At 41.0% G+C, this 12,607-nt stretch overlaps 1 long non-coding RNA gene across 2 annotated transcripts in view; it reads right to left on the bottom strand.

Annotated features, from left to right (window-relative positions):
* Window positions 1-746: 746 nt before the first annotated feature.
* The window catches only part of LOC126076690 (uncharacterized), a 36,649-nt gene continuing 24,788 nt past the window's right edge, over window positions 747-12,607 (bottom strand). For both annotated transcript variants that reach the window (XR_007517592.1, XR_007517591.1), the window contains one exon: window positions 747-2,495. This is a non-coding gene — a long non-coding RNA (uncharacterized LOC126076690). The remainder of the gene's footprint in view (window positions 2,496-12,607) is intronic.

Genomic DNA, 12,607 nt, shown 5'->3' with positions numbered 1-12,607 from the left:
TTTATAATTGCCCCAAAGTGCAAACAACACAAATATCCACGAACTGATAAATGGATAAACAAAATTGTATATCCATTAAATAAATAAATAAATAATATCCATACAATGGAATATCATTTGGCAATAAATGTACTGATACATGCTACAACATGGATGCACCTTGAAAACCTTATGCTAAGCGAAAGAAGCCAATCACAGTGGACAACATATTCTAGAATTCTATTTATATGAAATGTCCAGAATAGGGAAATCTATAGAGATAGAAAGTAGGTTAGTGGTTGCCTAGCACTGGGAGTGGGGAGGGTTGGGGATGACAACTAAGGGAAATGGGGTTTCTCTCTGGGGTAATGAAAATGTTCTAAAATTGACTGCGGTGGTAGTTTCACATATCTGTGAATATACTAAAACCCACTGAACCGTATACTTTAAATGATTGAATCGTATGGCATATGAATTATATCTCATTAACGCTGTAAAAAAAAACTAAAAAAAAAAATTCAAAATTATATGAAAGCCTAGCAGAAAATAAAATACAATTTTTGTAAATCTGTGGAGGAATGCTAATATTCTCAGCTATAAAGCAACATGACAATCAAAACAGAAAAGACTGACAAATGACAGGTCTGAATAAGGGAAATTTTAAAATATCCATATAATGCAAAGTAACATCATTAAATTAAAAGGAAATAACCAGTCTGTGAAAGATTTGCACCAAACATGACAGAATACTGTTTATGATACGTAAAAATAGCATTTAAATTTATAAGAGAAAAAAACATGATGAATACAAATAACACTTCACAGAAGAGGAAATACATACTGTTAAAAGGCACAGAAACAACGGTTCATACTTTGCAGAGCAGTGAAAGTCTTAGAGAGGCATCTGGGTGTCATCATCCAACCAAAAGTCTTTCTGCATAAGGGACAGAGGGCTCTCATGAAAGAACTCTGCCAACAGAAGAGATGGTCACCTCCCCAGGACACCTTCCCTGACATCCATACCTGCCCCCATGAGTAAATGCTTGTCCTTTATGGTCTCACAATATCCTTGTGTATTTCTCTCACTGTGCTTACTACTTTGTGCTGTAATTATACGTTTATATGTCCATCTTCCCCACTAGACTGGAATCCTTTTGAGTAAAAGAACCGTAACATGTATCTTTATAGTCCCAGAAGCCAGCACATTACCTGTTCATTGTTAATTATGAAATAAGTGGCAAGCACATTCTTTATAGGTCACTCTGGATGGCACAAACAGTTAAGCTCTTGACTACCAGCTGAAATGTTCGAACCTACCCAGACGCACCTCAGAAGATAGGTTTGGCAATCTACTTCTGAAAAATCCTGAAAACCCTATGGAACGGCTCTACTCTGCACACGTGGGGTCGCCATGAGTTGGAATTAACTCAACTGCAACCAGCAGCAACACATGCTTTTTCCAGGGACAGTAGGTCATGGGAAATCACAGGGCAAGTTGAGCAAAACGAAGAGTTAATAAAAATAAGGCCTGGTCTCCACACCTCCATGGCGTGAGTCTGAGATCAGACCTTGGGGCTCCTGGATTCAGGAAAACACTGTCCCTCTGCAGACATCTCCTCATCACTGGGAAGAGCGGAGTTGGCACCAGAACTTTGCATACTTCTTGCCCTTCCCTGCACCCACTGCAAACACTGGCAGCTCCACTGGCAGTATTTGCCTTGGGACCTTCAAGACCAATCCCATCGCGGTCTTTATTCCTGTGTACGTCAACCATCACGAGATGTGTAGGACATCCAGGACATCCTTCATTCCCAGGCCTCTTATCCACATGAGTAGTGATGTTGCCAGCGTGTCCTCCCACTGCAGACTCCTTTAAGAGGCTCCCTTTGCATTATGGACATCCGGTTGGATTCAGCCAATGGCAGGCTGTGGCAGGATACCAGAAGGCCAGAGGAGAGCTAGCTCCTAGTACTAGAGTATTACATCATCCTTTTTTGGTTTCCTAAACCCCGCCCACATTTGTAAGTAGTCCCTTTCTTAAACTTGCTTCAGTTACCCACTTTGAGTGTGCCATCTGTTTCCTGCTGGGATTCTGACAAAATAATGATTTGTTGAATGAATGAATGAATGACTCTGAATGTCTAAGAAAAGTGCCATCGCAAAGAAGTATTTTTTGCAGCAAAGCTAGTGAATATACGATTGGTGGGAACTTTCCTCACTTCAGCATGCTGACTCCGGAAGCACAGAAGAGAAAAGCAGCTACCTCTCAAACAAGGCAGAGGGTGCGTGGAGGTTGTGGATGGGGAGGGGGCGGCTGACATGATGGCTGACTCCAGAGCAACCATCAAAGGAGCCGTTTGCAGGAACCAGTGGGACACTTCAGGAGACCCCGGAGAGAAGCAGGGTGGCATGTGAGGCTGTGGTTTTACAATTTCAGGGCTGGAGGATGGGCCAGAGAGAAGTATTTTCTCACTTCTTGCATGTCCTTGGCCCTCATCCCACTGCTTCCTTGTAGCCTTGAGGAAATGAAATCAAAGAAATGAAAATCAAAGCAACCTTGACCATATTACATCCGCAAAATCAGCAAAGTTACTTAACTGTGGTGAAACTAATATACTCATGGACTTTGGTAACATTATAAACCAATGTAACTCTTTCAGAAAGCTCTATGGCAATATGTATTACCTTTCAAATAAAACTTTATACTCTGTGACCCAGTAATCCTGCTCCTAAATGTTCATCCTAAAGAAAGTTTGTGGAAGCAAATTTCCAATTCAGCATTATCCCTAACATTGAAAAATGTATAACATGAGTAAAAAGAATAAAATATAAAAGTTTATGTACAATGGGCAACAACATAAAAATACGTATTCATACATACACAATTTAACGAGAATATGCAAAAATGAAAATAATATCAAAAAACGGGATTTTAAGTTATTTTCACTTAAATTTCTTTAATGTTGCTGTAACAGTTCCATTTTCACCATACCCTCACCAACATTTACTGATTTTTTTTTAAGCCATCCTTAACCCATTGCTGTCAAGTCGTTTCTGACTCATAGTGACCCTATAGGACAGAGTAGAACTGCCTCATAGGGTTTCCAAGGAGTGGTTGGTGTATTTGAACTGCTGACCTTTTGGTTAGCAGCTGAACTCTTAATGGTATCTCATTGTGGTTTTGATTTGCACCTCTCTGATGGCTAATGATACCAAGCATCCTTTCATGTGTTTGGTGGCCGTTTGAATATCCCCTCTGGTGAAGTATTATTCATTTGCCCATTTTATGATTGAGATATTTGTCTTTTTGTTGCTAAGTTGTCAAAGTTGAATATATATATATTTTGGTTATTAGGTTCCTGTCAGACATATGGTTTCTGAAGATATCCTCCCAGTTCGTAGCAATTTCACTCCTAGTTAAACACTCCAAAGATTTGAAAATAGGCACTCAAACAGAGACTTGTACACCAACGTTTATTGCAGCACTGTTCCTGGTAGCCAAAATGGTGGAAACAACCTAAATGCCCGTCAATAGATGAATGGGTGAACAAAATGTGGTACATACATACAATGGAATAGTACTCAGCCAGTAGGAGAAATGAAGTCTCGATACATGCTACAATATGGATGGAGCTGAAAGACATTATGTTGAGTGAAATAAGTCAATCACAAAAGGATAAATATTGTATGACTTCATTTACTGTCGTGGATTGAATTTTGTCCCCCAAAAGTATGTGTATCAATTTGGCTAGGCCATGATTCCCAGTATTGTGTGAATGTCCACCATTTTGTCATCTGATGTGATTTTTCTACGTGTTGTAAATCCTATCTCTATGATGTTAATGAGATGGGATTAGTGGCAGTTATGTTGATGAGGCAGGACTCAATCTGCAAGCTTAGATTGTGTCTTGGGCCAATGATTTTTGGGATATAAAAGAGAGAAGCAAGCAGATAAGACATGAGGACCCCATACTGCCAAGTAGCACCAGGAGCAGAACACATCCTTTGGACCTGGGATTCCTGCACAGAGAAACTCCTAGTCCAGGGGAAGATTGATGATAAGGACCTTCTTCCAGAGCCAAGAGAAAACATTCCTCTGGAGCTGATTCCCTGAATTTGGACTTATAGCCTACTAGAATGTGAGGGAATAAACTTCTGCTTGTTGAAGCCATCCACTTGTGGTATTTCTGTTATAGTAGCAGCACTAGATAACCAAGACTAATGTACAGAGACAAATGTATAGAGAACAAAGTTTATTAGTTATCAGCGGTGGGAGGGAAGAGGAAAGGAGGGGTTAACCTTGATGGAAATAGCACATTGATTAAGGGTAGGGTTGCCCAGCCAATTATTGTAATTGCTCTCAATAAGTTGTGCACCTGTAAAAAGTTGAATTGGCAAAAATTATGTGCTAGATATATTTACAATAAGGACCAAAAAAAGGAGAGTAGCTGCTGAGGATGGTTAGGTACAACCCAAAACCTCATGGGATTTGGTTTTTTGGTTTGGAGGTTCAGGGTCATGGTTTCACAGGACATTTCAGTTAACTGGGCAAATAATATGTTTAGTGCCTCTGTTCTACCTCCTAGTTCAATGCGTAGTGCCCGGGGTCTTAAAAGCTTGCAGGCAGCCATCCAAGGCACAACAATTGTTCCCTATTTGCTGGAACAACAGAGGAAGAAAGAGTTAGGAATAGGAGGAGGGTATGCAATGTGTGGCTAATTGCCTCCATGAACAGCTGCCTCCTTTGCCATGAGATCAGAAGAACTGGATGGTGCCCAGTTACCATTACCGAATATTTTGGTCAAAGATACCATAGAAGAATCCTGGTCAAAATGGGGGAAAATGCAGCACAGAATTTCAAATTCTCATGGACTCTAGACTTTCTGGAGACATGAAGTTTAGATGAACCCCTGAAACTATTGCCCTGAGATAATCTTTAAAACTTACACCAAAAATATCACCTCAAGCCTTAAAACCACTGCAGTTTTCCTTAACTAGTAAAAAAATGTCTGCCTTGAGTATTGTGCTCTTTTAAGATCTATCTATATTGACAATAGCTACTCAAAAGATAAGGTAGAAACCTTAGGGGTCAGTGAATTTATGTTAATGGTGGAGGAATAACTAGAAAAGGAGGTTGGGAATGGTTACACAACTCAAAGAACATAATGTCACTACATGGTACATGTATAAACTGTTGAATTAGTGTACGTTTTGCTGTGTATATTTGCAACAACAACAAAAAATAAAATTATATTTAAAAAAAAAAAAAACCTGAGGAAAAAAATCTATCCAAATTCCTTTCCATAGTCTACATGTCTGACCTCTACCACATTTTGGACCTCGTTTCTTGATTCTCTTTGCACTATGATCCAGCCACCCAGGGAGTTTGTGTCCCTTGAAAACACTAGGCTTATTCCTGCCTCTGCTCCTGCTGTTTTTTTGGTCTAGAATGTGTTTCCTCCAGATCTTCATATGACTACCTTTTCTCATTATTAAATGTCACCTTTTTAGAGAGGTTGAGGAAACATTGTCTATTGTCTGTCCAACAACTGAACCTCTCTGGCTCCCACTACGGAAACCTATAACCAAAACCCGATTCCGACTCATAGTGACCCTATAGGACAGAGTAGAACTGCCCCATAAAGTTTCCAAGGAGCACCTGGCGGATTCGAACTGCTGACCCTTTGGTTAGCAGCCGTAGCACTTAACCGCTATGCAACCAGGGTTTCCCGTGGAAACTTATGAAGGGCAGATATTCTTTTTCCCTGCCTGTGGCAACTAGGACATGGACACTCAAATGCAGCCAATTGACTCCAGGGCTTTGAATCTCAAAAGAGAGATACCCAGAGGCCAGGACAGTAACAGTTTTCATGGCAGCTCTGGTGTCATGGACAGTCCAGTGGAACACTGATATGTATGTAAAGCTGGCAGAGTTCATCACAGTGATGATTTTTCAGTGCTGGTGGGGCGAGTGGTGGTAGTGGCTGGTTGAGCTGGAGAGCAGTCTACCAAGTTTCTTCATCTTGGCTGTTCTTGGGTCCTACCAAGAACAGGTTCTGCAGCCTATGTACCAATGCTATTAAGTACCTGGAACCCTTTCAAAAAATGTCTTCTCTGCTTAAGCTAAGCAGAGTTGTTTTTGCTTGTTTACAAAAAAGGACTTTTACAAAGAACTTGCCTGAAAAGTAGTTAATCCCCTACCCTGCTTATTCTTTGTTACATTAGTAACTTTTCTTATAGCATGTGCACTATCTAAAATCATTCATTTGTGTATCTGTTGCTATATACTTATCGCCTAGTCCCACCTTCCCAGAAATGTCAGCTCCAGGAGGAAACTGTTTGTATCCCAGCACCTAGAACAGTGCCAGGTACACAATTGGCACTGATACATATTTGTTGATTAAATGATTGAAGGCTGCACAATAGAATGGATAGCAGAAGCAAGAGTCAAAGGGACAAAAATTAATATGAAGAATTTTAACAGAATAGATATCTGAGTTTAAGCTGAAGAAAAACCAATCACACAAATAAAAGATCAGGCAGACCTCACTTATCATGAATTTTAAAGTTAAAAAGAACCCTATAAGTTGTGATAGACTTCAAACTCAGTAAAACTTGGCTTCTAAGAAAATGTCAACGCAGTCTTAGTCAACACTAACAGAAATGCAGGAGGGATTTCTGCTTCTGGCCAAGAAGGATTAACAAGGAACCTATTTACTTTCTCATCTTAAACAAGTGAAAAATGTGGATATGTGAATAATATGTGAAGCAATTGTTTTCAGACATTGGACAACAAGCAGTATAGAACACTGATCATTGAAAGGGGGAAAAAAAGAGGTGATTCCTACAATTGCCCCCAGTTTACCGCCTGGATAGAGTTTTCAAGTCACAGTAAGAGAAGGTGAACCCAGGCAGAGCCGGGCAGTATTCCTAAATTGAGGAGATTGGAGCTGGGAGTTCAGGAAGGCCAAGATGGCTAGAATTCATTGGGCAGAATGGGAGAAAGAAGACAACTACACAGACAGAGAATCTCAGAGATCCGCAGAGTGTAAACACAATTGGTAATTATGATTACGTGAGGAAATAACTTAAGACTGGGGAAAGAACCACCCAAAGACTGCAAAACTATCCCTTTGCTGAGATGACAAAGGGGCAGTAATAGTGCGTTCCCACCAGCTACTGTAGAAAAACCTCATAGTACCTGGGATATTGGGTAGAGTACTCAGATGGTATTGTTTCAATAAACTCTCTGTTGTCAAGTCAATTCTGAGTAGAACTGTCCCATAGTGTTTCCAAGGAATGGCTGATGGATTTGCACTACCAGCATTTTGGTTAGCAGCCAAATGCTTAACCACTGTGCTACCAGGGCCCCTCAATAGTGGGACAAAATTCACTTTAGATTAAAGGTGGCTCTAGCATATCCTTAAAAAGCAAGACTTGAAAGCATCAAACTGTCCCAGAACAAAGCTCAAGAACATTAAAATAATGCAAGAATATCCAGTACTTAACAAGGTAAAATTCACAATGCCTAGCATACAATAAGGATTATTAGACATGCAAAGAATCAGAAAACTACAACCCAACGTGAGGAGAAAAATCAATTGGCATCACTCAGAAATGATACAGATGATAGAACTAGCAGACAAAAACATTAAGACGATAATTGTAACTATAGAGTTCCATATATTCAAGAAGGTCAAGGAAAGCATAGACCTTAAGGAGAGACAAATTAAACTTTCACGGATCAAGCAAAGGATACCTGAGACAAAGATGCATGGGACAGGATTAACGATGGACTAGACATTGCAGAAGAAAATCTGAAGACATATCAATAGAATCCAGTGAAGATGAAACAGAAAGATGATTGGAAAAAAAAAAAAAAAAACAGAGCATCAGTGAGCTCTGGGAGAATTTCAAGCAACCTAATGTAAACATGGAGACCTGGTGGTGCAGTGGCTAAGAGTTCGGCTGCTAACCAAAAGTTCAGCAGTTCGAATCCACCAGCTGCTCCTTGAAAACCCTATGGGGTAGCTCTACTCTGCCCTACAGGGTCGCTATGAGTCAAAATCGACTTAATAACAATGGGCTAATATAAATGTACCTGGGGTCTTTGAAGGACAGAGGAGACAGAAGGGAAGTAGACAAAATATTTGAAGAAATAATAGCTAAAATTTTTCCATATTTGATGAAACCTATAAACTCATAGCTCCAAGCAGCTCAATAAACCCCCCACCCAAAACATAAAATATGAAGTAAACTAAATCATGACTATTTATAACCAATTTGTTTAAAAGCAGTGATAAAGAGAAATTTTAAAGCAGGAAAAGTAAAAAGACATTGCATGCAGAAAACAAAGATAAGAATTATTGCAAACTCTTGTGAGGAAAATGCAAACCAGAGTGGCATCTGTTAAGTGTTGAATAAAACATAGTTTAACCTAGAATTTTATATACAGTGCTTTCTCCAAGCCTTTACGAGTCACCCTGCTCCTGGGATCATCACTGGAGTGTGAAGCTCTTGTCCTGAGAAAATGCCCCTAGGGTGATGGATTCTGGCCTCTCCTGTCTTACATTCTGACCCTGCTGATAAACAACAAACAAACAAACAACAGTTGCTGTCAAGGAGACTCAGACTCACGGAAGCCCAGCGTGTGGGACCGCCCAGCGCAGTTGTGGTCCCATGCGCTCCATGGGCTTTTCAATGGCTGATTATCTGGAGGTGCATCACTGGGGTTTTCTTCTGCAGCCTCTCTGGGTGGACTAGAACCACCAATCTTTTGGTTAGCAGTTGAGCATGTTAACTGTTTGGACCACCCAGGGAGTCCCCTGTTGAGCAAGCACCCTCAAAATCCATCCCAGGGCACTCCTCTGGCTCCTCCTGATACATACTAGGTGATTCTTCCAACACCTTCGGCATATAATCTCTTCCTTCCCTTATCAGGCTCAACACATTTCTAGCCAGGTTCTGCTGGGATGTCAATCCAGTTATGAACCTGGAACCAGGATGGGGGTTACTTGTTGCTCCTGGGAATGAGGCACTGCAGGGAAAGTGCTGGCTTTCACTAGGTGTATTAGATTTCTATCCCTCCAGAACAAATTACTGTGACCGTAGTTGTTTAACACATCCGTTTATTATCTCACAGGTTCAGTGGATCAGGAGTCTGAGCATGACTTAGCTGGGTGCTCTGCTCAGGGCGTCAAAAGGTGGCAATTAAGATGTTGGCTGGTCTGTGTTTCTTTCTGGTGCTCAGGGTCTTTATCCATGTTCATGTGGTTGCTGGTATACTAACAACTTTGTGGTTGTCGGACTGAGGTCCCAGCTAGAGGATCCTGAAGTTCCTTGTCATGTGGCAACTCACAGGCCCTTTCACAGCATGGCAACTTGCTTCTTCAAGGCCAGAGAACCTCTCTGGCATCAAGGAAGGTCCCAATCCCTCTCTTAAGCATTTTCACCTGATTAAGTCAGTTCCAACCAAGATAATCCCTCTTTTGAGTAACTCAAAGTCAACTGATTTGGGAACTTAATGACATGTGTAAAACTCCCTTATAGCTGCCATATTCTACTGGCTAGAAGCAAGTTACAGTTCTTCCTGCACTCAAGAGAAAAAGGTCCTACAAGGGCATGACTCATTGGGGGTCAGCCTTCTTAGGGTCCTGCACACTATGAAGGGGTGGGTCTCTGTAAAATATCGTGGTGGATTCAGAGGAGCAAAAGCTGGAGCCATTAGTCAGTTATGCTCCCTGCAGTAGGAGATCTCAGCAGCCCATTTTCACGGCTGCCACACAGCACTATCACGATCTGGAATCTCTGAATTTAATAATGTGTCATATGTTTATTATCGGTCTTCCCTACTAGAAGGTAGGTTCCATGGGAGCAGGGACTAAGTCTCTCTTTCCCAGTTATAGCCTCGCTGCCTAGCACAGTGTTTTTGCACCCAGTAGATGCTCAAAATATTTGTTGATAGAATGAATGGCTGCAGTAGCAGCAGACATTTTATACTCTGGCCTTGTCCCCTGACCAGATTTAACTGACTTAAGGGTGACATCCTGACCCAAGTTAAGCCAATGAGCTTTTTCCCTAATAATTCTGACTTGAGGCTGACAGAGAATTGGGTTAGCCATGCCCTGGGTGGCTGAAACTGTAACTAGTAACATTTTCCAGACTGTCTTCTGCCTTGTGGGCCAAGGGGCAAAGGACGCGAGTTTATCACATGGACATGCCACAGATGTGCCAAGAGAAACAAGCAGAAACCCTGCTGTGCACCACGTGTGGATACGGGTTTTTTTTGTGGGACCTCTTCCTTGGCTATCACAAGATTCCACAGTATCCTTCCCACGAATTTATTTTTTTGCTTGAAGTTGTTTGAGTTGGATTTGTGATCCTAGGTACTATGCTCTGGAAGTATTAGAACACATGGCAGTTAGTAGCCACCTGGCCTTAAAAAACCCACCCACTGCCATCGAGTCTATTCTGACTCATAGCGACTCTATAGGACAGAGTAGAACTGCCCCATAGAGTTTCCAAGGAGCGCCTGGCGGATTTGAGCTGTTGACCTCTCGGTTAGCAGCTGTAGCACTTCACCACTACGCCACCAGGGTTTCCCACCTGGCCTTAGCTCATATAAAACAGTGGGAATGGGGGAGGGTGGGCTTAAGGAATGAGAGGAACACTTAAGGAATACTAAGCTCTGCTCTCCAATGGTCAGACTGAGCGCAAAGGGCAGAGGCCAGAGATTCTGTCCAAAAAAGAAGCAGGCTGGAGCCTCTCAGGGCAGGAGACAGTACATGGGGTATCAAACAGCTGCCTTTTGAGAAACTGGAAGCATTGTTACGACTTCAAGTTGCGTGGCTCAACCTGTTTTACCCTGTCAAGCAGAAAGAAGATTATCCAGTCTTGGGAGAAGACGTCAAGTGCTGTTGTTGTTTTTTTCTCCCCCAGCAAAGGCTCCTCCAGACACCACGTAAATCAGAGGATGCAAATAGACATTTGCAGGTCATTGTCTAATATATTTATTCAAAAGTAACTTCATTAAAGAAGAATAAAGGGGGCTTCAAGGAAAGGAGGAATTATTAGGGAAAAAACATTACTTCTTCGAACTTCATTAAAGAAGAATAAAGTGGGCTTCAAGGAAGGGAGGAAGGTCTGGACACTGATGAGCATAATAAAAAGACTGAGGTTTGTTGCAGAAGACAGGAGACAAGAGGAGCAGAATGGGGCAGAAATGGGAGAGTTAAAAAGAATGGAATGATGAATGGGCAAATAGAAAAAAATCGGCATAACTGTAGGTGGAGCAGGTGGGTGTTCAGTGAGAAACAAAGTCTAGCAGAGTAGGTGAAAGGGCCAGAGGGATTTTCTACTTCTTCCAAGTGGAAAAGAAGATAGAGAAACATATGTATTTATTGAGTCATTCATTTATTCAGAAAGTATTTATGAGCAGCTATTTTGTGCCAGGCACTCTTCAGATACTGACAATGCAGTGGTGAACAAAACAGAATCCCTACCTCCATGGCATTAACTTTCTTGTGGACCTCTGTGGATGGAATAGAGCTTGTCACCCTCATTATCCAGGATTAGCAAAGAACTGGCTTCATTAACAGGTGATGCACACACAGGTATTTTTCCAAACTCCTAATACCATCTTTAGAGAAGCAGCAAGTGTAGGGTAAAGGCTGCGATGGGAGAGACTAGGCGAGAGATAGGAGAGAGACCTTTACATCAGTATTGGGCCTTTGGTGGTACAGATGGCTAGCTGACCACCAAAATTCACTCTCCCCTCATAGCAGAGAAGCAGTTGTTCAGCCAGGGGCAACAGACACCTTTCTTTGTATCTAAATGTGGCCGTGAGAATGGTTGCACGGGAATCTGAACACAATTGATGTGTTACTTCTAGGGAAGGATTTGTTTTTTCAAATCATAGACTCATCTTTCATATTTTAACATTTTATATGCTTTGATTTAACAGTTCCCAGCTATATGACAGCATGTTCATTCCATAAATATTTACATAATGATGTGATAAGAATTTCAGATAATTTTTATACTGCTATTGTATTACATTTTAATGCTCATTATAGCATAAATATGTATTTAAAAATACTACTAATCACTTTTCAAAAGGAATATATGACTCACTTCTCATCTAAACATGGTGTATAGGATTCTGTTAAGGGAGAAAAACAATCATATAAAACAAATAATAATCCCCATTGAAGATAAACTCATGCACAAAAATTACAAATCACTCAATGCACTGTGAAAAAATAAGTCAGTAGAAACATGAGATAATACAACAATCTGAAAAAAAATAATAAATGAACTACATTAAAAACTATCATAAAGTGTGGAATAGAAACCTTAAGGAAATAAAGGAATCTTATGGCAGCAGTTAAGAGCTCAGCTCCTAACTTAGAGGTCAGCAGTCCAAAACTACCAGCTGCTCTTTGGAAACCATATGGGGCAGTTCTACTCTGTCTTATAGGGTTGCTGTGAGTTGAAATCAGCTCAGTGGGAACAGGTTTATGGGGGGACACAAAAAATTAATGGAAGGGAAGAAAATGACATAGGAGGAGGGGACATTTTTAGTTATTTAGTTAATTAACTGTAAAAGTACTGTGGATAGAGAAACAAC

The sequence above is a fragment of the Elephas maximus genome, chromosome 5 (genome assembly GCF_024166365.1).
Source record: "Elephas maximus indicus isolate mEleMax1 chromosome 5, mEleMax1 primary haplotype, whole genome shotgun sequence".
In the NCBI taxonomy this organism is placed as follows: Eukaryota; Metazoa; Chordata; class Mammalia; order Proboscidea; family Elephantidae; genus Elephas; species Elephas maximus.
This window is presented reverse-complemented; position numbering and strand designations above follow the sequence as displayed.